We start from the raw sequence: 24,954 nt of genomic DNA, 5'->3' as shown, positions 1-24,954 counted from the left end.
TTTATCTGAAAATTAATATATAATTCAGGATATATTATATTTTAAGAATATAAGAAATAAGTAAATATAGAAAATTTCACAAAAGGTAAAAAAAAAGAGAAAGGTGGAGAAGAAAGGAGGAAAGAATAGAAAAAATATGAGCAAGAATTTTATCTTCAGACAAACTGAAATTTGTGTGCAAAAGAAAATGAAAAATACAAATCTCCACTGTCTTTAAAACCTCTGAAGAAATTTATCTGGATAAAAGAGTAAAACATAAAGTATATAATAGATTCTAAAATAAAAACCGACAAAAAATTACTTCTACCAACAAAGATAATGCACAGTATACACTATGGAAAATCTCAAAAATATATTTGTTGCAACTCTAAATATAATTGAAATGAACCCACCTTTTAAAAAGACAGGCAATTAAAGGAGAAAAGTGATGAATTCATATGTTAGCATTAAAAAATCACACAAGGTGTTTGAAAAATTTAAAATAATTTAAGTTGTATCAGGCAAATGAAAACTTGGAATTAAGATTCAATATATTTAAACCAAATTAAGTTAAATCAAGTTTAAAAGATTTTATTAAGACAAAAATATTTATTTTTGTTAGGTATCTGATACCAAGGAAAAATTTTGAAATATCTAAGAATCATAAAGCCTATCAGCATATTTTGTAAGATCATAGAAATAAAAGCCCAAGTGGAAAATCTTCTAACAAAAAAAACATTTGATACTGGCCTGTGCCAATCATACATAAAGTGAACAAAAATGACTTAGCTCTGCAGATGGTTTCTTTGGCAGTGCAAAAGCTATTTAATAAGATGAGATCCCAGTTGTTGATTCTTTCTGCTAGTTCATAAAGTATTTTCCTATGACAATGTCTTCCAGAGTTCTGCCTAACTTATCTTCCTACAGTGTGGGAAAAACTTTTTACCAGCTGCTCCTCAGACAAAGGACTATTATCTAGAATATATAAAGAACTCAAAACAACCAGCCCCTCAAATATAAAGACCCAATTCAAAAATGGGCATCTGAAATGAACAGATATTTCTCAGACAAAGAAATAAAAGCAGTAGGCAAATATACAGAAAAAATGCTCCACATCACTGGTCATTCGAGAGATGCAGATGAAAACAACACTGAGATTCCACCTCACCCCATAAAGAATGGCTGCTATCAAGAAATCACACAATAACAAATGTTGGTGGGGTGAGGGGAGAAAGGAACCCTTCTCCATTGTTGGTGGGAGTGCAGACTGGTGCAACCACTATGGAATTCAATATGGAGATAGATACCTCAAAGAACTAGGATTAGAGGTTCCATTTGATGCAGCCATCCCTCTGTTGGGTATCTTTCCAAAAGAATTAATAGAATCATATCACAGTGATATATGTGCACTCATGTTTATAGCGGCACAGTTTGTAATAGCTAAAATTTGGAAACAGCCCATTTGCCCATCAGTTGGTAAGTGGATAAAGAAGATGTGGTTTTTCTATAAAATGGAATGCTACTCAGCCATAAAGAATGACAGAGTAGATTCATTCATAGGTAAATGGGTACATTTTGAGGATATACTCCTAAGTGAAATAAATAAGTCACACATATGCAAATATCAAATAGTTTCTCTGGTGTGAAAAACTAAAATAGTACTCAAGATCCTAACGGGACATTTAGCAATGTGAAATAGGAAGAAAAGGATCAAAGGTGTAGGGGCAGTGAGAAGGATAGGGAAAGGGGAATAAGGGAAAAGGAAAATATATGAGAAAATGTAAAAATTAAATTAAAGTGTTTGAAGGTGAGGAGGGGAGGAGGGGGTGAAGGGAGGGTGGGGACGAGGGGCAAAAATGAGAACCAAGGCCTGGCATGTAAAGGTACAAGATCCCAGTAATGAATGTAACTGTACTGTCTACCTAGAATGTAACAATAAATTCAATTTAAAAAATGACTTAGTTCTAAATAACCCAAATATAAGGTAACTGTAATCAGTAAATCTTGAATATCCAAAACCTGAAAAACTGCCACAGGCTAGGGCACAATTAGTATTGACATGGTTTATTATAATCGCTCTTCTCTGAGGGCTTAAACAATACGCTATGATTCTTACTAAATTGTATAATTTGTACATCAATCCAAACTTCTCACCAATCCCATTGAAATAATATTTGTGGTCATAATTGTCTGTCCTATGGTACAACTCAACCAGTTTTCGAACATAACTGCTTTCTGATCTTCAAAGCACATAAATGAAGTAGTTACATGTTACATTTAATATACATGTGTAAGAATCCAAAATACAAATTCACATTGTCTTAAAAGCTAGAGGTTTTGAGTGACTTACTATGGAAGTAACTTGGTAGCAGTACATTTTTATCTTAAAAGAGAACCTTTACTTAAAATTCGTCTTATTTTATTTATGTAATAGCAAAGTAATTTTTTTCCAGGCCAAGGTATATTTTAACATACATAATTTAAATGCCAAAAAGATGTGCCGGGTATTAATTAGCGTTGTATTTCTGACAGAACATTATGTGAATCATATGAAATTCAAGTCTAATTTTAAATATTTCTGGGCAATGAAATACCAGCTAAAACAGCACTTAGTGATGTCTTTTGCATTAACTGATGTTTAATTTTAAAATAAGTAAGATAAATAAAATGTCATGTACAGGAAAGGAAAGACCATTTTTACTGTGCTCTGAGGATATGTCCATAAAATGTCTTTGTAAAAAGTAATCTAACAAAATTTAAAAATAAGAAAGTGCAGATAAATAATCACTTATTTTAACTCAATAATCTTAGAAAGGACTAACAGAATGATTGCAACAAACAATGCAGTAGATACTCTTACCAAATGTCATTTTTATAGATAGGTCTATACATATAGTATATTTCTAGAAGTTAAATTAATAGATAGAAGATATACAAATATTTAATTTAGAATATCCATAATTTTACCCAGAAAACATCTAATAAATGGGTAAAAGATTGTTAATTCAACATATTACATTTCAACATTTCCAATCTGAACAGGAAGACAGATATTTCATTTTTGCTAACAAGAAAATGCATGCTATAGCTTTCCCTCTGAGCATTGCTGTATCTATGCATTACAGAATTTTATCATAACAGAACATTTCATTAAAATTCTGATTTAAAATTTAATAATTATATTTCATTTTTAATTTATTATCTGTGAATTTTTCAGTAAAACATCAGATATATATATATATATATAGCCATTTCCCACGTGTTCCTATCCATAAATCTTCAAAAAAAATTGATGAAAATAGTAAAATGTCCATTCATAAATAAATTCTAAGTAACTATTGTATTTAATGTATTATAAAGTATACATAAAATTCTAGAACTTTCTTTCATAGTCCAATCCCTTATTGCAATGTACAAACCATGAGTACCTGTATTTATGATCTTTATTAATATAAGAAAAACACCCAAAAATGAATTTTTTGCATGTTTTAGATAAGTGGGGATACAACATATTTATTTTTCTACTACCTTAAAGATGAGTAGAAGTCTAGCAAGGGAATTTTGTGTGAGTGCTGTTTATTGTGAAACAAGAAAATGAAAAATATCCCAGTTAAAAATCATGCAAATTGAAATTTACATTTAACTGAACCATTTTCTTCAACCCTACACTCTTACTTAACGTAAACAGACAAAATCCCCCAAAACGTTAATGGGTGTTAAGTTGGCCATGTAGATGAAAAGATATGTTAGCACTATGTGACTAGCTTCTTGTGTTCTTAATAATTACATCACATAATGGAAAGATTTTTTAATGGTTATTTAAAAAGAAAATATGATTGGGCATTAATTATTTCTGTAATAGCCATTTAAATGAACAATATCATCAGTCAATCTTTGACATGGAGGAATTTTTTCATATTATCATGTTTTATTAATCCTCATTCTCTTTGAAATATTTAATGAGTTAAAATCTAAAGACACCATCATTTAAATGCTCTTCAAGTGCTGCCTATGTACAACTATAAAGAAAAAGAAAATGTTGTTCCAGTTTGACATATGTAACTGTGTAAATTGAAATACACACTGCACCTACTTTCTATTGAACTGTTAAATGAGTAGTTCATTCATTTTAGGAAAATAACAATACTAAGAAAATCAATTATTTTACAAAAAAACGTACTCTAGAAAGACCTAGTCTATTAAGTGAATAATAGCATTTTTCTTTTCTTTTACTGGGTCTTGAACTATGATTGTTTTCTCAATGTGCTTTCTGTTAAATAATTTGCAGTTACCCCTATTATGTATAATCCAGTATTCATTTACATAGAACATCACATACATGCCTTGTTAATTTCATTTGACCACCTGGGGAACTATATGTGCACTATATATTAGTTATTAGTGTGCAAAGGTTTGGAATCTCCACTGCTTCTCAAAAGTCAGATTCCTGAAAACATGCATGAAAATAAAATTGATGCTGCCTAACAGCACAGGAGCTTTATTACAGACTTCCATGTTTAACATTCCTTCATTTTTTTTTAATGAATTGAGCTGTGGCACTGATAGATATTCTTCTTGGAAACTATGACTAATCCACGCACTCCTTATGACAATTTCTAGATCTACTTGCCAGGGTTTATTCTGGGAAAGAAAATAATGTGCTATACATAAAAATTCTTCTTTTCTTCCACATTTATGAGAAATGAAATCATAATTTCCTCATAGGGATCTCTGGGAACAAAACTTAATATTTCTCTACTTTGGTGACCAAAAAAAGGATAAAATTGGTTGTAGAAGACTGAGTTACATATGTGCAAATGCAAATATCACATCCAGCATTCTCTAGCATAAGAAATTTAGTAGTGTCATTTTTCTAGCTTATTGTTACACATGGTAATCATACCTGGAAGTTTTCCATGAAGCTTTTTTTTTTTTCCAGAATTATCAGATGGCAGAGCTAAAGAGTTAAAGTCACTTTGAAACTAAAGTCTTCTTTGGTTCAAAACTCAAAATTGCTATAAAGTTACTTGGTCAGATCTGAATTTAGAAAAAAATATATATAGTCTCCAACTCAATTTTCCTTGCTAAAAAAGACATAATAATCATTCAAAGGGACATATCAAGGCCAAAAAGGAAGCACAATTTAATTTTAGAAATAGATTTTAAGACTCCTTGGTTAAAAGCTTATTTCTGCCTTTTTCTCTACTTGTTTGGTAACTGTGGGTCAATAATTTAGGCTATAGCTAAAATCACTGTAATGTTTTAGGAAGGAACATAATGAATACGAAAAATCTATATTATATTTTAAAATATTGGAATACCATCAATTGTTCTATCTGTACTTCTACATTATTTTAAATTACAAATATGTCTTTGTACTTTCAAAAGTAAGAGTATCTGTTGCTTCAGAGTCACAGTTACTGAATATTCATACAGGCTGAAGAGAATTGTAGCTCATAGAAGATGATTTTTATCCATTTACTAGTCAGAAGCCAAATAGATTCTGTCATTCATGGTGTCACCATCAGACTGAAAGAGCAACACTAAACTAGAGAGAGAAAAAGAAAAGAAAAAAGAAAACAACAGGAAGAATTTTGGAGTGGACTGTGGTTTATTGAATATTTCTGAAAAAGTTGTAACTTTTTGATTTGGGTGAAACCCTTCTGGGTAAAAAAGCAAAGTATATTCAGATACTCAGAATTGATCACTATATGGTATAAATACTTCTTTACTCATGGGAAAGTTTTATTTACTTCTTGTAAACATTAAATACATTTGTCATTTCAAAGTTCTTTGTTATATGTTGCTCATTTGACCCTACTTCAAAGGGAGAATTTATAAAGATATTCCTTACACAATGCTGTATTTAATCTAATTGATGTATGCTTGTTAGAACATTGGGGATGGAATATTTAGAGTAGAAATTCACAATCTTAAACTAAGAGATTTATATAATCTTTGGCATAGTTGCCAGATTTAAAAAGCTAACATCACCTTTCATAATTGAAAGTAAGGTACTTTTGCAAAGAGTCATTTATTAAAACTGAGCTACTATTTCAATAAAACATTAAGATTTGCTACATAGAATGCCCCCTGGGCAGCACTCTGAAATAATACTGAATTGCTATTCTAATCTACAATGGATCATTTAAAAAAGTGTGATAAATGACTCACAAAGAGCTTTTGATTTCAATGTCAGTAGAATTAGAATCAGGCAAAAGCTGGCCCTAGTGATAGATGCAGAGGGTTTTTGTGGTAAACACTTTGCAATGTCAGGACAATACTAGCTTATGGAACTCTCAGAGGCAAAATTCATGTCCATTTGTCAGCTTTCTGCCTGGGGGTAAAAATGTACACAGAACATTAGTCTTGCTTTAACAAGTAATATACATCCTTGAATTTTCTAACACTTGAAAATGACACAAAGCAAAGAAATTGAAAATTATGATGTATACACATGAATCACTTTGCAATTAGAGATGTAACATTGCATCTATAGCCTTAGTAAGTAGAATGAATTGGAGAGATATATTAGAGTCAACTGAGTTAAAATTCTTGATCTTTTTTCTCTTAGGTTAACATTGTTTTCTTTACCTTTGAGTATCTAAGTTTTGTAATAATATAAATGTACCTGTGTTTTTTCAAGCAATTGCAGATTATATAGTCCAGGGAAGATTTTCTCTGATTCTGTTAACTTAGAATAGATTTAGAGAGACTCAGGTTATTATGAAATATTTGTGAATACATAATGCAATATATACAATATTGTATCAATGTATACTAATTGTCACATTTAAAAAATCTGTAAGGCTGGCGTACTTTGTCTTCAATCATTTTATCCCATGGTATTTTAAATGTTCCCAAGGGAACAACCTTCTGAGTTACACTTTAAGTTTTCCAAGACATTATCTGTACTCATTTTTCAGGATGCAACATGCACTGCAGAAGTATCATGCTGATATATACAAAGTAATTTTCTTAGCAACAGATTAGATTTGAATAGGATTTAAGAATAAATCTAAATGGCTAAAGAAAAAGTAGGACTGATACAACTAAATATGAAAAAAACGTTCCTCTGGTTCTGTATATAGAATAAAACACTACACATTTCAAAGATATGAAGAGAGTTATTTTACATTTTTCAAATAATGGTCATAGATCAATAGCATAAAGTATCCTTTAAATATTTTGAAATGCATGTATAGTTCTCAGAATTGTTTGGGGATCACTGTTGGAACAGGAAGGCAGGTGCATCACACAATGTTGCAAACACAATCAGTTGGGATCTTGTTCAAAAGAAGAGTATCCTGCAGTAGGCTGGCTGGCAGGGCCTGTGGTGCTGCATTTTTCACAAGCTTTTTTATGAATCTGTGTCTTCTGCTACGGAGACCACTCCTCTGTAGGCCAGGACACTTCCATGATTTCAAGAATATAAAATACTGGGGAGATTCTGAAGAGTGAATAATAACTGTTCAATGTTGACCTTAAATAAATGAAGTTTATTCTAATGCTAGATTTCTTATGTAATTAGCATCATGAAGTAACAGAAAATGTATATCGCATTCATGGGTATTCACTATTCAATCAGACATGTGGGTGGAGTTTCCATTTGTACTATCAGTGACTGTGGAATTGCTGCTTATAAATTTTCACCTATAAATCTAAAATGTCATTTCTAACTACCTCATTCAGTGTCTTAGATTCATATTAAAGGGGTAATACTTATAAAAGACTTAGAATAGTTCCTACAATTTGCAAAAACTTTATAACTACTTTTATTACAATGAAGCAAAAAATCTCTGAAGTTGACTTAGACCTACAAAATTTGGACTTGAATTTCTGCACTCTTGTTAAAGATTTGAGCTATCTATTAATCATCTAAAATGATTTAAACTTTCTCAACTCTATCTTATTATTTATAAAATGTGAATCTATACACACACACACACACACACACACACACACATATATATATTTCAGAAGACTGCTAAGATATTAGGATAAGAGTTTTTGAGAAAGTTCAATAAATTCTAAGATTGTACAAGTTGAAGATAAAAGTTTTGAAACTTTGAGTGTAGAAATTTAGGATTAAGTGACTTTTATATTTACCAGGTGTTGGGAGAATTCTATAAGCAAACATCTCCTTTTGTAGATCCATTTTTGTTTCATCCTTGTAGAATTTCCCAAGGAAATTTTGGTAAAATGTAGGCAAAAGAGAAACTGGTAAATTCTGTGAATATTTTATAATTCTTTAAAAATGAAAATGAAAAAAACATATGCAAACAAATTGTCTTGTTCTTTAATAATCTTACACCAGTTCTAGAGTTACTTTTGGTCTCTTTCTGTGTTTACAAAAATTATGCATTTTATTTGAAAAAAGAAAAGCAAAAAGAATCAATTATGCCACAGTAGAGTCTCAACAAAGGAGGCACGCCTTCAGTAAATAGTTTTAGTAGAGTAAATTTAGAAGTAATTTTTTCCTAATTCCAGTTCTTTGGTGTCATGTGTGCTTGACAGTATACTTTTGGCTTTTAGTCATAATAACAGATGTACAATGTGACTAACAGTATGGAACTTGTTTCTTAGCTACAATGAAACTTAACCAAAACGTGGCCAGAAAAGTTCTGTGGAAACACAGGCCTCTTCAGCACAGGAAAGTGTCTTAAATGTGAAGAAAAATAGCTGAGATAAAAGTTGATACTGAAAAAATAAAGGCCAGAATATAAGAATGTTACAGTTCAGGAGTTACAGTATCTTTCACTTCACAGAAATAAAAGCATCATGTAAGGACCCTTTTCTGCATGCAGCCAAAGGCCTATGTAATAGATTTTATTAATGATTAGGAAAAGTGAATAACCCATTCAATCTATTAAGCAAAAATAGGCAAGAGTTACGAACATGAAATAAGGTCAAATTCGCAGAGGCATGAGAAACAAGCAAAGAAATAAGAAAAATCAACCAAGATGAACAAAAATGACTACACTAATAAGTCAATGTTAAAATTAAAATCAATACCTATGATTGATTTACCAAATTTTTTTTTATTATTAATTTTATTGAGTTTATTGGTACATTTTATGGATACAGTACAGTTACATTCATTGTTGGGATCATGTACCTTTACATGGCAAGTCTTGATTCTCATTTTTTCCCCTTACCCCTGTCCTCCCTTCACCCCCTCCCCCCCATCTACAAACACTTTATTTTCATCTTTTCATTCTCTCACATTTTTTTCTTTTCCCTTTTTGTTCTTCCCCTACGCATCACACCTTCCCTACACCTTTAGCTCCTTTCTTCAAATTTCTAAATGTCAGTAATCTTATTAAAATCTTATGCATTGTTGCAGATTGATTTACCAAATCCTATAGTTTCAAAAATTCCAAAAGGTAATGAGGTTTTCTACGAATTAATGAATCAACCTCTAAAAAGTTGAAATAATGGACCAAACCAGGAAAAATAAACCTAAAATTCATTAAGAGCCTTTGATTTGTCAATTATTATTGTTTCTATTGTTGTAGGCATCTGCATATACTAATGATCAAAATGGTCATGGAAAATTTAACTCAATATAAAAAGAGTGTAGCTCATTTCACTGAGCCAAATTTCCATGGTAGGAGAAACAACATTAAAAATATAAAATGGTGTTTTCAGAACTTTCCAAAACAGGAAAAGAATCTTGCTAGGCTGGCAAAAAGATTGTTATTCAAGAAATGTCCTATTCTTTAATTCCTTTCTTGGATAATTTTATACGGACACTCTTACAAAAATTAGAATTGTGATGCCACCATTAAACATCATCTGATAATTTCTCTTGGCCACAATAAACAAAATTAAGGAAGTATTTTTGCAGAGTTTTTGAATATTAATTTATTAATATTTATCACAAGTTCAACTTTCAGCTTGATCAGTTCAAGTTGAGTTCTAAGAATTTTCTCTACAGGAGGGGAGGAGTGGGTGAAGGGAGGGCAGGGACAAGGGGAAAAAGTGAGAACCAAAACCTGTCATGTAAAGGTATAAGATCCTAATAATGAATGTAACTGTACTGTATACCTAAAATGTACCAATAAACTCAATTAAAAAAATAATTTTCTCTACAAAATTCCTCATGTATGTTTGAAGCATACATGAAAAATATACTTCGTATATTACTTACAATAGTGAAAAAATGTGTAGTCACTCAAATATACCATTTTAAGAACTTTATAGTATTTTTGTAGCATAGAGCAGTTTTTGGCAGATTAGAAATTGAGATGAATTAGTCATTATAGAAATTGAAAATTAAAACCATGATATTTCTAATACACATACTAGAATGGCTAAAATGTAAAATACTGACAACACTAGTGCTGGTGAGAATGCAAAGCGACAAGGGTTCCATAAAATAGTGTAGTAGTTTTGCAAAGTGACATTGCAATTTGAAAGACATTGACAATTTCTCTCAAAGTTACATATGCTTTTAGCTTATGATCCAGCACTTGAATACCTAGATATTTATCCAAATAGGTTGAAAAGATGTCAATAGAAAAATTTGAACATAATACTTAAAGCAACATTATTCATGACAATTTGAAATTGCAGGTAACAGATATTCTCAAATACATAAAAAGATGGACAAACTGTAGTATATCTGTGCAACCGAATATTGTTAAGCGCTAGAAAATAAAGAGTTATCAATCCATGACCCAAGACACAGAAAAGTAAAACACACACTTCTAAAGGAAAGAAGATAGTCTGGAAAGAGTACATTCTGCAGGATTCCAACTGAGTAACATTATTGAAAATGTGAGACTACAGAAGTAATAAAAAGATTCATTGTTGTCATAAATTCATGAAGAAGCAAGGAGGGGTGAATTTGTGAAGTACACTGTTTTTTATGGTACCATAACGATCCTGAACCACACTGTCATAAAGGAGAATTTACACTGTATATTTATCAAAATGTATAGACCTATACACGTAAGCAGTGAATTCTAATGCACACTAAGATCTCTATGGCATGTTATATCTGAAAGACCTATGTATTCAGAGGTGGAGCTCGTGGAGGGTGATCGGACCATGGGGTGCTATACTCATCAGTGAGAGTGATCTATTCATACGTTCATAGCTCAATATGGTGCTAGGAATCTGGTTATGGATGGACTTGGGTCCCTAGGACCCTGACCCAGAAGAGTATACTCTTTGCCCTGACTCCTCCTTTATTACTCTTGCTTCATCACTGTGATTCACTGAGAACCTTTCTTCCACTCTACTTTCCCACCATTTTTCGTTTGCCTTCTGAACCAACTCTCCACGCATGGATTAAGACGTGAAACCTTTGAGCAAAAATAAATTGTGTGAGTCAGATATCTGTCACAACAACAGAGAGTAACTGAAGCAAGCTTGAATATAAACTCTGCATTTTAGTTAAATTTTTATTACTATATATTTGCAGTACATTGTGATTATACACATCCACTGGAGTTGGTATACATATATAACACACTTTAATTCTCTATATTTGCTTTCCCTCATCTTTTCCCCCTTTCCTTCATCTTTTGTTCCCATTCCTATTTGCTAACAATGTGTATGTTCTCTATCATCTGTCTATTCTTTTGCTTTGTCTTGTTTACGCTTTGATTTTTGTCACATAAAAGAAACCAAGTGCAATGGTGTGCATCTAGACGTTCCCCCAAATGCTAGTGTGGTCATATGTGGAGCTATTTCAGAAATGGCTGAATCTAGAGTGATGGATTCATTGTGCAACAGGTGATTACTGAATCAGTCTACTGATTGGTTTGACACAACCCTCAAGCTGGTGACCTGTATAACGGACAGAAAGAGCCTTGTCTGGTCTCTTGCTTGCTTTGCTTCCTGATGCCCACCATGAACTGTTTCTCCTTTGCAATGCCTGTGTGCTGTGCCACCCTGCCTTGATGCCAGCTGATTACAGACTGAAACCTCTACAAACTGAGCTAAATAAACCTTTCCCCTTTAACTGTGGGCATCTGGCATTTTGTCTTAGCAAGGAGAGAAGTAACTAAGATACAATGTGATGTTTAAACTTGTGTCTGCTTCATTTCACTTAACAAGATGGTTTCAAAATGAACACTTACTTGACAAATAAATAAAAATTATCTTTTTATAGCAAAGTAATATTATATTGTGTATAATTACCACCATTTTATCCATTTATCTTCTGATTGACATATAGGCTGCTTTCAATATTTAGCTGCTATAAGTGGGTTTGCTAAACTTGGGTATGCATGTGTCAATGCAGTATCATGTTTTTAACTCTCCTGAGAAGACACCCAGAAGATGTATGACTATTTTAAGTGGGATTTCTGCTTTTAACATTTTGAGGAACACACATACTGACTTTAATACAGTAATAGTTTACATTCTCACCATCAATGTAGAAGGTTTTTTTTTTCCCCCCACAATCTTGCTAGCACTTCTATTTGTCTGTGTTTTAAATTCTTGGTAGTAGCAATTTTTTTTTCTGAAGTCACATGGAACTTCAGTGTTGTTTTGATTTGAATTTCTCTAATGACCAAGGTTTATAAACATTTTTTCATGCATTTATTGACCATTTGTAATTTATCTTTTGAGAAGGTATTGGGTCTTCGATTTTAGGGAATATAAATTTACACTTCTTTATACATTACATACATTAGTCCTCTGAGTTGTGGGAATTTTTTTTTCTATTGTGCAAGCTAACACACTGTCAATTCCTTTACAGTGCAGAAGATTTTAATTTGATTAAATCATATTTTGTTGATTCTTGATGTTCTTTCATGGGCAGTGGGAGTTCTATTCAAAAGTCTTGCCTATCCATATGTCATCAAAGTTTTACTTTACAGCTTCTTAGCTGTTTCTGTTTTGATATTTATAGCTTTGATCCACTTTGATTTTAGTTCGGTACATTCTTCTACATGTGTACAGCCAGTTTTTCTGGCACAATTTAAGAGATTATTTTTCTTCTTCTGTGGTATGTTATGGCCTCTTTGTCAAAGGTCAGATGGCTCTATTTTCCTGTAGCAGTTTCGACATCCTCCATTCTGTTCCACTGTTCCATTTGTCTGTTTTGGGGCCAGTATGATGCTGTTTTTTATCATGGTGGTTTTGTAGTATTTCTTGGAATTAGAGATCGTGATACTTTTGTGTGTTTATTTTATATCCACTACATTGTTGAATATGCCTTTATTTTTTCTAGCAATTATTTGGTGGAAATGCTTGTATCTTTCATGTAAATGATCATTTGCTCCATAAATAAGGATGGCTTGAGTTCCTCATTTTCTGTGCATATTTGTTTGCATCCCTTCTTCTCCACGATTGCTCTGTTTCAAGTCCTATGTTGGACAGAAATGGTTAGAGTGGACATCCTTTTCATGTTTTATAGACTTTGTTGTCCTTTCAGGACACTGATACACATTTCACATATCAAAGTTTTATTAAAATTGGACATTTTAGAAAATGTTTTTGTTGTACATTTCGATTTTTTTCTCTTAAAGTTCGCCATTGTGATGTTTTTATTTCTTTACTAAGTAATTCACATTAGTAAACTTGAAAATTTCATTCTCCTATAGAATGTGGCCACTATGAATAACAATAATGATGCTTATATTTTTCTATTTATTTTAGTTCTGGCTTCTAGGTAGTAAATGTTTATCGTTAGGGATTACCTCTCTTATCATGTGGGTCAGAGGCAATTGGTAATGAATCTGATTTGTGCTGATCTATTCATGGGAAGGAGAAAAAATATTAAATTCTAGTTATTTACAAGTCTATGTCATCTTCTGTTTTCTACTGAACATTATTTTTTACTTCCAGGGCATGCATATATGAATGCTTAGCCTCAACCCAAAGTATACACCTTGTCTTTAATTTAGTCTTGTTTTCTTGCTCTTCGTCCTATTCTACTGTAGATAACTTTGTCACCACTACAACTGTAGCCTCAGACAAGCACAGTCACTGGTCCTCTTCATTCATCCATCTCTGAAATTGTTACTTCCATCAACAATGATTCAGTGGGCATTGCTCACTGTTCCAAGACAAATAAACCTCTTTTGATTTTGTTTCAAATGCAGTTAGTTTTATTGTCCTGCCCAGACAGAAGCCCTGAGTTTCTTGAGCTCTACAGTATGAGTCATTTGTGCAGGGTGGATCACCACAGATTTGTACTGTTTTTACTAGAATTTCAGGAATTTTTCCAGAATAAACATTTTTTTATAATGCTGATATTTGATAAATTTTCAGAGCATTGGAATGATTATTTTTTATCAGCTTTCCCACTTTATAGTCTATATTTTTTGCAAAAGAATTTAAGTGTTTGGCTGCAATGAGTCTCATAGGATGCCAACACACATTTTTAGAATTTGGCTGAGATTTTTTATGTGTGTATGCACATTTCCATGAAATTTTAACTGTTTTATATTGAAAAATATTTTCTTTGAAGGTATACATAATGGATAAAAACAATATTTTACATTTGGAGTTTTTGGTGGATCTGTAATAAATAAGCTAACGTGGTGAACTATGAGCTGGAAAGAAAAATCAAGGCAATAATAACAAAGTGAAACTAAGTTATTAACAAACAAAATTATGCTGAAGAAAGTGAAAGATGACAAAGACATATGAGAAAGCTACAAATTTGTAGTTTTACTTCTTTTTATTTAATTACATATGAGTTTATCTTTACCCAATAGCTGCTCATTGACGTTTTCTAAAAATGATGTTGGATTTAGATGTGGTAAGCAATATTTCAAAATGTTGTTGATGTTCATGCTTTGTGATTATGCTGCTACATGGCAAGTGAAGGACACGTGCAGATGTAAAGTTTCTGATCAGCTGCCTGTAAGTTAATCAAAAGGTGAATTTGATGACTGAGCCTGACCTAAGTGATTTAACAGACTAAAAGCAGACCTCAAGTGCAGAAAAAGAGAAGTTACAGTGGCACATTCTTTTGGCATTTGAAAAGCAAATTGCCACGTCATTTGGCAGAACACAACAGGATACCTCTGAAATCTAAGGGATCCTGTCAGCCCTACACTGACAAGGAAATACATTCCATCAATAATTTTTGAGCTTGGAATAAGCCTATGAATATTAAATTTGAATATTTGATTCAATATTTGTGAGAATATGAGCATAACACCAGCTAAGCAGCACTGAGACTTCTCATTTCAAGATGCTACCAGGTTTACAATAAATAAAAAAAGTTTGAAAAGGTAATATTTACAGTCACAGGTTTGTAGTAATAGTTGTCTCATCAATAGAAAAATGAATAAAAGGGAAATTACAGAATGATATTTTAATTGGTATCTCTTTTTCAGGTGACTTTTCTTGTATTATCCTTCTTTCTTGATATCATGTGTTAACAATACCTAATAAATACACTCATCGTGATAAATTACTACATATACATATAGCATTATAACATTTTTCTCCCCCACTTTTCCTACTAGTCTTCCTTCATAGATTCCTTTCTCATTTTCACAAAAATCTATCCCCCTTCTCTCTATCATCTCTCCTTTATTTTCCTCCTTAAATTATTTATGCTTAGGGTTCTCCAAATAAAGATATAATATATAACACTCTAATTTATTTCACAGCAGTATAATCTCAAGGTACATCCATTTTCCTAGAAATAATTCAAATTTATCCTTTTTTATTGCTGTATGGTACTCCATTTCATATGTGTGTGTGTGTGTGTGTGTGTAATATCTTATTTATCGATTCATCTGATAAACATGTACACCACTTCCAAGAGTTAGCTATTATAAGTTGTGTTGCATTTAACATGAGTATGCATATATCACTATAATATGATATTTTAAAATGTTTCTTTAAGTGGAAGCTCTTTCTCTTACCTAATGCTACTACTGAGAAGCATTGAAGCCTGTGTGGCTTACAATAATATAAAGATATTCTTCATTGTTCTGAAGGCTGAGAAGTCCAAGATCAAGAAGCTGGTTGATTTGGTATTTCATAAGGACTCATTCCACGGTTTTTAGAATACTATATTTTTGCTATATTTTCACATAGTACTGGGGGGAAAATCCTCCTTAGAATCTCTTAAGAGGGCACTTGTCACCTTCTGAAGGGTTCAGCCCTTTGTTACTATTACACTAGAGGTTAGGCTTTGAACATATAACTTATTAGGTGACGTAAAGATTCCTTCTACTGCACAGTCTAAATTTACTTTGGTGGTGCACTTGTTATTAACTGTTAGTCCATGAGAGTCCACTAGATAAAATTGTCTCTTCCTATATAGAGTAGAACATTATATTTGAGTAAAGAAAGTTAGAGTTCTTTGTAAATCATCCTGTAACTGTGAAGAAAGACAGTCATTTTTGGCTGAGGGTTTAAATGCTGATAATATATATCCTGAATATATATTATCAAATAAGAACTTGGAGTTCTTATTTTCCACTACAGAGAGAGATCATATGTTAGAAAGAAGTCAATACAAATCCAAAATAATAAAAATACAGAGTGGGTGGATCTAATCTCTGTTTTTCTGTTCCTGAACATAGTCTAGCATAGAGAATGACAATTATGCTATCCAATGAAATAATATAATAATAATAATAATAATAATAATAATAATAATAATAAATTTGATTCACTCTAGACTATTGTGGATGTGATTCCATTGGTAAAAGTAAGAAGTCTGACTAAAAAAGAAATAATGAGCCAAAGAAGAAATTGAAAGTGAGAAGAATTGAGACTTTGTATGTGACTTCATGCCATGATTAATATGACATACATACTACTCATCTCCTATTATTTCTTTTTATTAAAAGAGTAGTTGCTGAAAGTTCTCTTACTATTTGATATCCTTGGGTTCTTGAACACAATTTTAGGTCTTTAAATACAGTTTTCCACAGTTCAGTGTAAAATTTTAAGCCTATCCCATTCCTGATGTAAAATAATAATATTCATGTATTAAACAACCTATTCCATTAGTCAGCTCTTTATCCACAGAAGCACATCTGTAGATGTTACCAAGTGCAGCTGAAAAATACTTGAAAAATTTGCTGTAGAGTCTATTGCTCAAGAAAAATAGAGAATAATTTAGATGTTTTAGATTCTAAAATGTCAAAAGATCACAGTCTAAGAGATATTTCCCAGATTCTTTGCTCTCATTATCTTGATCTTGGACTGGTAGTGCATGGTAATAATTCCAACCTCTACCTGGACATTATATGAAAATGTGACAGACTAGTTAAAAATGTGAGTTCATATTTAAACAATATTTATCAATAAATTTAAAATTAAAATGCATATTTACATGCCTTATAAATTGTATCCAATGAAAAACTGGGCAAATATTTTATTTCTTAAAATTTAAAACTGAGTAATACTGCAGATCTGCTCACTAATGATACTTCTCACACAGTTTACATTTCACATCACAAACTAAAATAATTCTCCTTCAGCCATAAATATAAACTTTAAATTATTTACATTAAGAATTCACATTCAAATTTCTTGAAAGATGGTTCAGAACAAAAATATGCTATTAATTCTATAAAGAGTAGAACTAAGACTGGGGCCATATTGTAATCATGTAATTTAAAGTGTGTGCTAAAGTTTTGTTTGAAATATTGTTGAACTGAGACATTAAAATAGTAGAGAAAAATTAGAAAGCTTCTGGGGAATTTAATTTGCTTGGAGGAAAAACAGGAAAAATTTTCATTAAAATACTTACATTTAACTGCAATTGAAAAGTCATTTGTACATTCTAAATCATAATATGTATAATGTGTACTTTTAAAAAGTACAACGTATCTGAATATCCCTAATTCATAAAGATATACATGGATTATAACAAAATTAAATCATTTAAACATGACAATTATTAAACAATAAAAACAGCTAATTTTTATGATTTAAAGATTTTTAACTCTACATATCATGCCTAACTTGTCTTTACTATTCTAAGATACAGGCAATTATGTGCACTTGAAAGATGAGAAACTGATGCCTGCTTAGATATTAAATGGTAGATAAGCTATTTGTGGAAGAAATCCTATGCAGTCATTATATTGGATTTGTAAAAGTATATTTAATGCATGAAATTTTTACTGATACAATCACTAATCCATTTTTATTTTAGTTTAGTGCATGTTGAGAAGTATGGGTCTAGTTTTAATCTTCGGCAAGTTGATACTCCGTTTTTCCAGCACTATTTATTAAAGAGGCTATCTTTTCTCCAGTTAGGGTGTTTGGCTCCTTTCTCAAAAGGAGGTAACTGAATATGTCTGGAGTTGTTTCTGCATCTTCTAATCTATTCCAATGATCCTCAGATCTGTTTCTTTGCCAATACCATACTGTTTTTATCACAGTGGTTTTGTAACATAGTTTCAAGTTGGGATTGTGATATGTCATACCTTGTCTTTATTGCCAAAAATTGCATCTGTTTTCTAGGTCACTTCTTGTTCCAAATGATTTTTTTCAATTGTTTTATCAAGGTCTGTGAAGTATGTAGCTGTTTTTTCAATTGGGATGGCATTCAATCTATATATTTTTGGAAGTATAGCCATTTTCACTATGTTAATTTTTCCTACCCAGGAGCAAGGGATGTCTTTCTGTTTTCTGATACCATCAATCTATTTTTTCAGAGTGCAATAGTTTTCAAGGTAGAGGACTTTGATTTCTTTGTTAGGTTGATTTTTAGATATATCATTTTTTGGATGCTATTGTGAAAGAAATTAATTGCCCCATTTCGCTCTCAGAGAGTCTGTTTTTCATGTACAGAAAAGCTACTGATTTTGTGTGTTGACCTTGTATCCAGCCACTTTACTAAATTTGGTTATTAAATCAATAAGACTTTTGGTGGCATTCTTGGGGTCTGCTATATAGTATCATGTCATCTGAAAATAATGACAATTTGTTTTCTTCATTTCCTATCTTTATTCCTTTTGTTTCTTTCTCTTGTTTACTTGTTGTGGATAATGTTTCCAAAACTATATTAAAAGGAAGTGTGATAGGGGACATCCTTATCTTGTTACTGATTTTAGCATGAATGATTTAAGTGTTTGACCAGTTAGTATGATATTGGCTGTTGGTTTTTCATAGATGGCTTTTATCAGATTGAGTTAGAGACTGTCTACTCCAATTTTCTGTAGGTTTTATCATAAATGCGTGTTGGATTTTGTCAAATGCTTTTTTCTGCATCTAATGAGATGATCATATATTTTATATCCTTGATTCTATTAATACATAGTGTATTGTGTTTATTGATTTGCATATGTTGAAACATCCCTGCTTCCCTGAGATGAATCCCACTTGGTCAGAGTGTATGATCTTCTTGATGATCTTGTGTGTTCTATTTGCCAGTACCTTATTAAGGATTTTTGCATATATGTTCATTAGTGAGATAGGCTTATAGTTATCTTTTTCAGTTGGGTCTTTCTCTGCATTGGGAATCACGGTGATGCTTGCTTCTGGGAATGAATTAGGGAGTATTACTTCTCTTTCAATTTCAATGAAGAGTTTAAACAGGAGTATCTGTAGTTCTCTTCTAAACATTGTATAGATTTCAGCAGTGAAGCCTTCAGGGCCCAGGCTTTCCTTGGCTGGTAAGTTTTTAATTATATTTCCCATTTCTTTTATTGATATAGGGTTATTTAGAATTTTTAGGTCATCTTCATTCAACTTTGGTAATTCATATGACTCTAGGAATCTGTCCATTTCTCCTGTATTTTCCACCTTTTTGGCATAAAGATTCTTGAAGTAGGTATTGAGGATCCTGTGGCTTTCGGCTGGTTCCATCGTACTTTCACCATTTTTATTCCAAATTGTGAAATTGGTCTTTTCTTTCCTTTTTTAAAATAAGTGTGACTAAAGACTTGTTGATTTTGTTTATTGTGGGAAGCCAGCCATGGCCCACTGGCTTTTTGAAAGACAACATTTGTTCCTTTTTAAGGATTGCACGTGTTAAACTTGTTTTGACCCTGCACGGGAGAAACTCGGACAGCCAAAGATCTGATGTTATCTATAGGAGTCAGGTGTTGTCATGATCATTAGTTGCAGGTGTTGTTAATTTGTTTTTCTTGAGCCTGCTTTCTCTTGCCCGTGTGAACCCTCGTTCCCGTGGAGCGGGTGTTGAGGCCCGTGTGAACCCTCGTTCCCGTGGAGCGGGTGTCGTGGTTACTATGGTAATCCTAGCCCATAATAGTTCGGCCTTTCCCTTTAAAAGGCCGGTGCTTGCCGGCAATAAACGTCGCCTTGATCAGACTCTTGTCTTGGCGTCCTTCCTTTCTCTCTGCCCCATCTCCACCCCGCTGCTCTTTCAGGTTTGAGGCACTGCGGGACAGTGCTCTGCGTCGCCGGTTCGCGACAGTTTATTCTTTCAAAGAACCAACTCTTGACTTTGTTGTTTTTTGTGTTGTTATTTTAGGGTCCATTTTGATATTTCTGCTCTGATCTATGTAATTCCCTCCCTTGTACGACCTTTGGGTTTTTCCTGCTCTTCTTTCCTCAGAAGCTTGAGGTTAAGCATCAGGTAATTTAATTGGACTCATTCTGTTTTCCTAATATGAGTATTCAGTGCTATGAATTTCCCTCATAACACTGCTTTCACTGTGTCCCATAGATTCTGATATGTTGTATTTCCTTGTCATTTAATTGTAAGAGCTGTCTGATTTTTTCTTTAATATCCACTGTGACCCATTGGTTATTCAGAAGTCTGTTGTTCAGTTTCCATATATTTGTGAAATTCTTGTGGTTTCTTTTTCTCCTGATCTCCAATTTCATCACACTATTGTCTGGTAATGTACCAGAATCACTTCAATTCCTTTGCACTTACTTAGACATGTTCTATGAGCAAGTACATTGTATATGTTGGAGAATGATCCATGTTCAGCTGAAAAGAAAGTATATTCTGATTTTGTGTGGTGGAACACTCTGTAAGCATCTATTAGGCTCATTTGTTCAAGAGTTTGATTATGTTTCAATATTTCATTACTTATTTTCTGTCTAGTCCCCCATTACTATTGCGTTAGTGCTTATTTGATTTTCATGTCCATTTGTAGTTGTTTTAAATAGTTGGGCAACTAGTGTTTGGTGCATATATATTTATGATTGGCATCTCTTCCTCTTGGATTGTTCACTTTATAAGGATGCAGTGTCCTTCTTTGTCTCTCTTAATCAGTGTTGGTTTGAAATCCACTTGATCTGCAGAGATAGCAACTCTTGCTTTTAGGGGGGTTCTTGTCACATGGACTACTGCTTTCCACCCTTTAATTTTCAGTCTATAGGTTTCTTTTTTAATTAAGTGTGTTTCTTTTATAGAGCATACTGTTGAATCTTGCTTCTTGACCCATTCTGCCAATCTATTTCTTTTGATTGGTGAATTGAGACCATTAACATTGATGGTTATAACTGATATGTACTGACTTGTCCTTGTCATAACTTTTTTTTTTTATTGCTGGGTTCTCCCTCTTTGCATTTAATTTCCTTGTCATGCCTGGTGGATTTGTTCTGCTGCGTTTTCTGTTTTTTTGTTTTTTTTTTTTCCTCGTTGTTTACTAGGGTATTGTTTAAAATATTTTGGAGTGCTGCTTTGGAATTCATGAAGTTCCAGTATTTTATTTGTCCATTAATTTTGAAAGATAGTTTTGGAGGATACATTAGTCTGGGATGGAGGCTGTTTTCCTTTTGGGCTTGAAATATATCACTCCAAGCTCTTTTTGCCATGAGGATTTGTGTTGAGAAGTTTGCTGATTCCGATAGGCTTTTTTAAAAATGTGATTTGTTTCTTTTCTCTGAGTGCTTATATAATTTTGTTCTTCTGTTGGGTTTCTGGAATCTTAACTATTATATTCCTATGTGTAGATTTTTTTTTTATCATGGCTAGCTGGAGTCCTATCTGCCCCACTTATCTGTATGTCGAAATGTTTTCCCCTACTTGGGAAGTTTTCTGCCATTACTTCTGTGAACAGTTTGTTTGTTTGTTTGTTTTTATGTCATCTGCACTGTCTCCTGTTTCTTCATTGACGCTAATAAGTCTTATATTATTTTTCTTGGCATCATATAGCAGCTGTTTGATTGATTTCTCATGGTTCCTTAATATTTTTAAGAATTTTTTTCTTTTCTTGGTCACTAATTGCAATTTATCTTCTATATCTGAAATTCTATCCTCACATTGGCTCATTCCGCTTTGTAATCTTTAAATGGAGTTTTTAGTCTCCTGGAAATCTATTTGTATCTGCTTTATGTATTCCATTTATTTCCTATTTGTGATTCCATCATTTTCCTCAGTTCCTCTATTTTTAAAATCTGTGTCCACTCTAGATTTATTAATCATGTCTTGTACTATGGGCACAATCTTTGCTGTTGTCTGAGAAATTATTTTTGACTTCATTTTTCCAGATCCTCTTTTGTTGTCAGTTAAGATAGTCCAGGTGGTTGAGTATCAGATTGTTCCATCTTGTTTTCCTTGGGGGGTGTCTAAGGTGATCTCAAAGTCTGGTTTGGGGAATTTTTTCCATGTCTTCTCATTTCAACAGATGCAACTTGCTGTGCCGTTATTGAGACAACTTTTTGCTCATGCTATGGTCCTCAATTCTCAGCAATCCACCATGAGGCCTTTTCTCTACACCAATTCCTGGGTTTAAATCACCAATGATATGGGGTGGGGCTCTAACTAAGGCTTGTGTGCTTGTACAATTCTTTCTTGGGCAGGCCTTGGCTGGGAAGATTTGCCCAAGCCTTTGGGTTGGGTGGATCACTGGCTGGGATCTGCTTGAAGCCATGCTCGTCTGGGCCACACTGCTGCTCCCTGGAATCTGTGCACATTCAGTAAATGCTATGGGGCAGGCCTCTGACTGAAGCTTGTGCACCTGTGCAGCTCTTTTCTCAGCAGGTCTTGGTTGGGAAGGTTTGCTAAAGCCTCTGGGGTTGGAGAAGATTTCTGCCTGGGATCTGCCTGAAGCCACGCTAGTCCTGGCCACAATGCTTTGTTATATTCAATATCTTCTGCAGTTGAATTATATATATATATATATATATATATAAATAGGAAATTGACTTCATTTATTATTTCATAAAAACAAACTAGGGGGTCTTTTTATGCAAAAGAAAAACAAATGCGTACTATATATTAATATTCTCATGTCACAATAAATTGATGAAGTAGATATTATTTTGATTATTATCACCATTTTATAGTTGACATGTTTAGGTATATAGCCTTTATGAAACTTAGCTAAGACTATGACTAATAAGTAGCAAAGAAAGGATTTAATAGGAATTCTTTAAATTCCTCAACTGATTCACTAATTTCCTCCCTATGCCAAGGCTAACACGTTATCCATCTTTAGCACCACTCATTTTCTTTTTCCACAGAGACTCTGTCTTTTAAACCTTCACATGTTTAGCACAATGTGATGATTCTTGGTATTTGAAAGTGCTTGATGCAAAGTAGTCTACAATACAATGTGCCAGAATGTTTTCCTTTTTGCTGAATTCTGCATCCCCTACCAAATTGTGCTGGCACTTCCAAGAGGAAGAGTAATAGCATCGAGGCTCAATGGACCAGTCTCCCTCTTTATACACTCTGCCTGTTCATTATTTCAGGAATTTACTTAAGCATCTTTACTATTACAATCATTGTAATGATAAGGTGAAGCAAAATACTAGCAGATACAATATATATTCATTCCTTAAGATGTTTTTCTTCAAATGAAAGAATATTTCATATATTTAGATAAAAATTAAGATATTAATTCATATAAAAGGATTTCGCACTTGCTGATAAGACTTTATTTCAACTCTTGGTACGTCATTAATTGTGCCCTCTGATATGAATAAAACAGCAAATTGCCAATGCTTCAGGTACCTTTGGTCTTTTAACTTATTAGGCTGTTGTTGAGGATGTTTATAAGAACTAGTTCAATAGGAAGCTTGGCTTGAGAGCTGAAAGTTAATTTACTAAAGAGAAGTTTGTATATTTTTAACGATAAAAGACAGACATTGAGTTAAATAAAATTAAATATTAATAAATAATACCAATCATTATAAAGTGAAATAAAAACTATTTTGTGATTGAAATTACTATATTTTTAATGAAGATACATTTTTATTAATGCACAGTATAAATTAGAAGTTGATTTCTTAAAAATAAAATGAAAATTATGAAATATAAAATAATAGCGGCATCTTGTATGAATACCTGTATGAATTTTCTCATAGTTAAATCTAAATACACAGTAAAATACCTGAAAAAACACACAAACCTAAAATTAAATTTTTGTAATTTAATAATTTCATTAAAAAATAATTCTTTTGAAGGTTAACATTTGCCTATTAGTTGTCTCTACTTTCAATATGAATGAAAATTTTAATTAAATATCTAATTTCAAAATTACATGATAGTTTATTTTAGCTCAACTAGCAATTTTCTTGAAAGTTTAAGATTAATATCATCAAATTATCAACCTCAATATATGAAATGAAAAAAACCAGCAAAGCTTAATTTTCCAAAGTTGACCTAAAAAGAAGTTAACTGCTTCTAAGAACACAGAGAATGTAGTTTTGTAAAGAATTGCACTTTTTAAGCTAATAAAATCATTGATGAATCATTATCATAAATAGTCCAGCATTCTTATATCATTCTGTTTTTGTCCAATACTAATATTGCTATAGTCTACATTAATAGAGTGACTTTAAAGCCAATGTAGAGATCCTGCATAATTATGTAGATGCATAGGCTATTGGATAAAGCAAAAATTATCATATTAGATTACAATAATGTTTTGTTTTATAAAATGTTACCTCCAAACATTCCTCAAGGTTGAGGAAAGGGGGAATTTAGAATTGTTGAAAGACTGAAGCTGAAGAAAATACAACATGTTAAATAAGATTTCCTACTGAGGAATGAGTATAAGATTCTTCAGGAGAATTATTTCATTCCTGAGAACAGAAAAAAATGTAAGTGAATGTACTTTGCAGAATGAAACTAAGGACTACCACCAAAAAAAAAAAAAA

The 24,954-nt window shown here is 32.4% G+C and overlaps 1 long non-coding RNA gene across 1 annotated transcript in view; it reads right to left on the bottom strand.

The window, feature by feature from the left end:
- Positions 1 to 14,699: 14,699 nt before the first annotated feature.
- LOC104851296 overlaps positions 14,700 to 24,954 on the bottom strand; it is a 47,022-nt gene continuing 36,767 nt past the window's right edge. Inside the window, exon 4 of the long non-coding RNA XR_777171.1 lies at positions 14,700 to 14,809. This is a non-coding gene — a long non-coding RNA (uncharacterized LOC104851296). The remainder of the gene's footprint in view (positions 14,810 to 24,954) is intronic.

This window comes from Fukomys damarensis, unplaced genomic scaffold, assembly GCF_012274545.1.
Source record: "Fukomys damarensis isolate Sample0158 unplaced genomic scaffold, DMR_v1.0_HiC HiC_scaffold_35, whole genome shotgun sequence".
NCBI lineage: Eukaryota > Metazoa > Chordata > Mammalia > Rodentia > Bathyergidae > Fukomys > Fukomys damarensis.
This window is presented reverse-complemented; position numbering and strand designations above follow the sequence as displayed.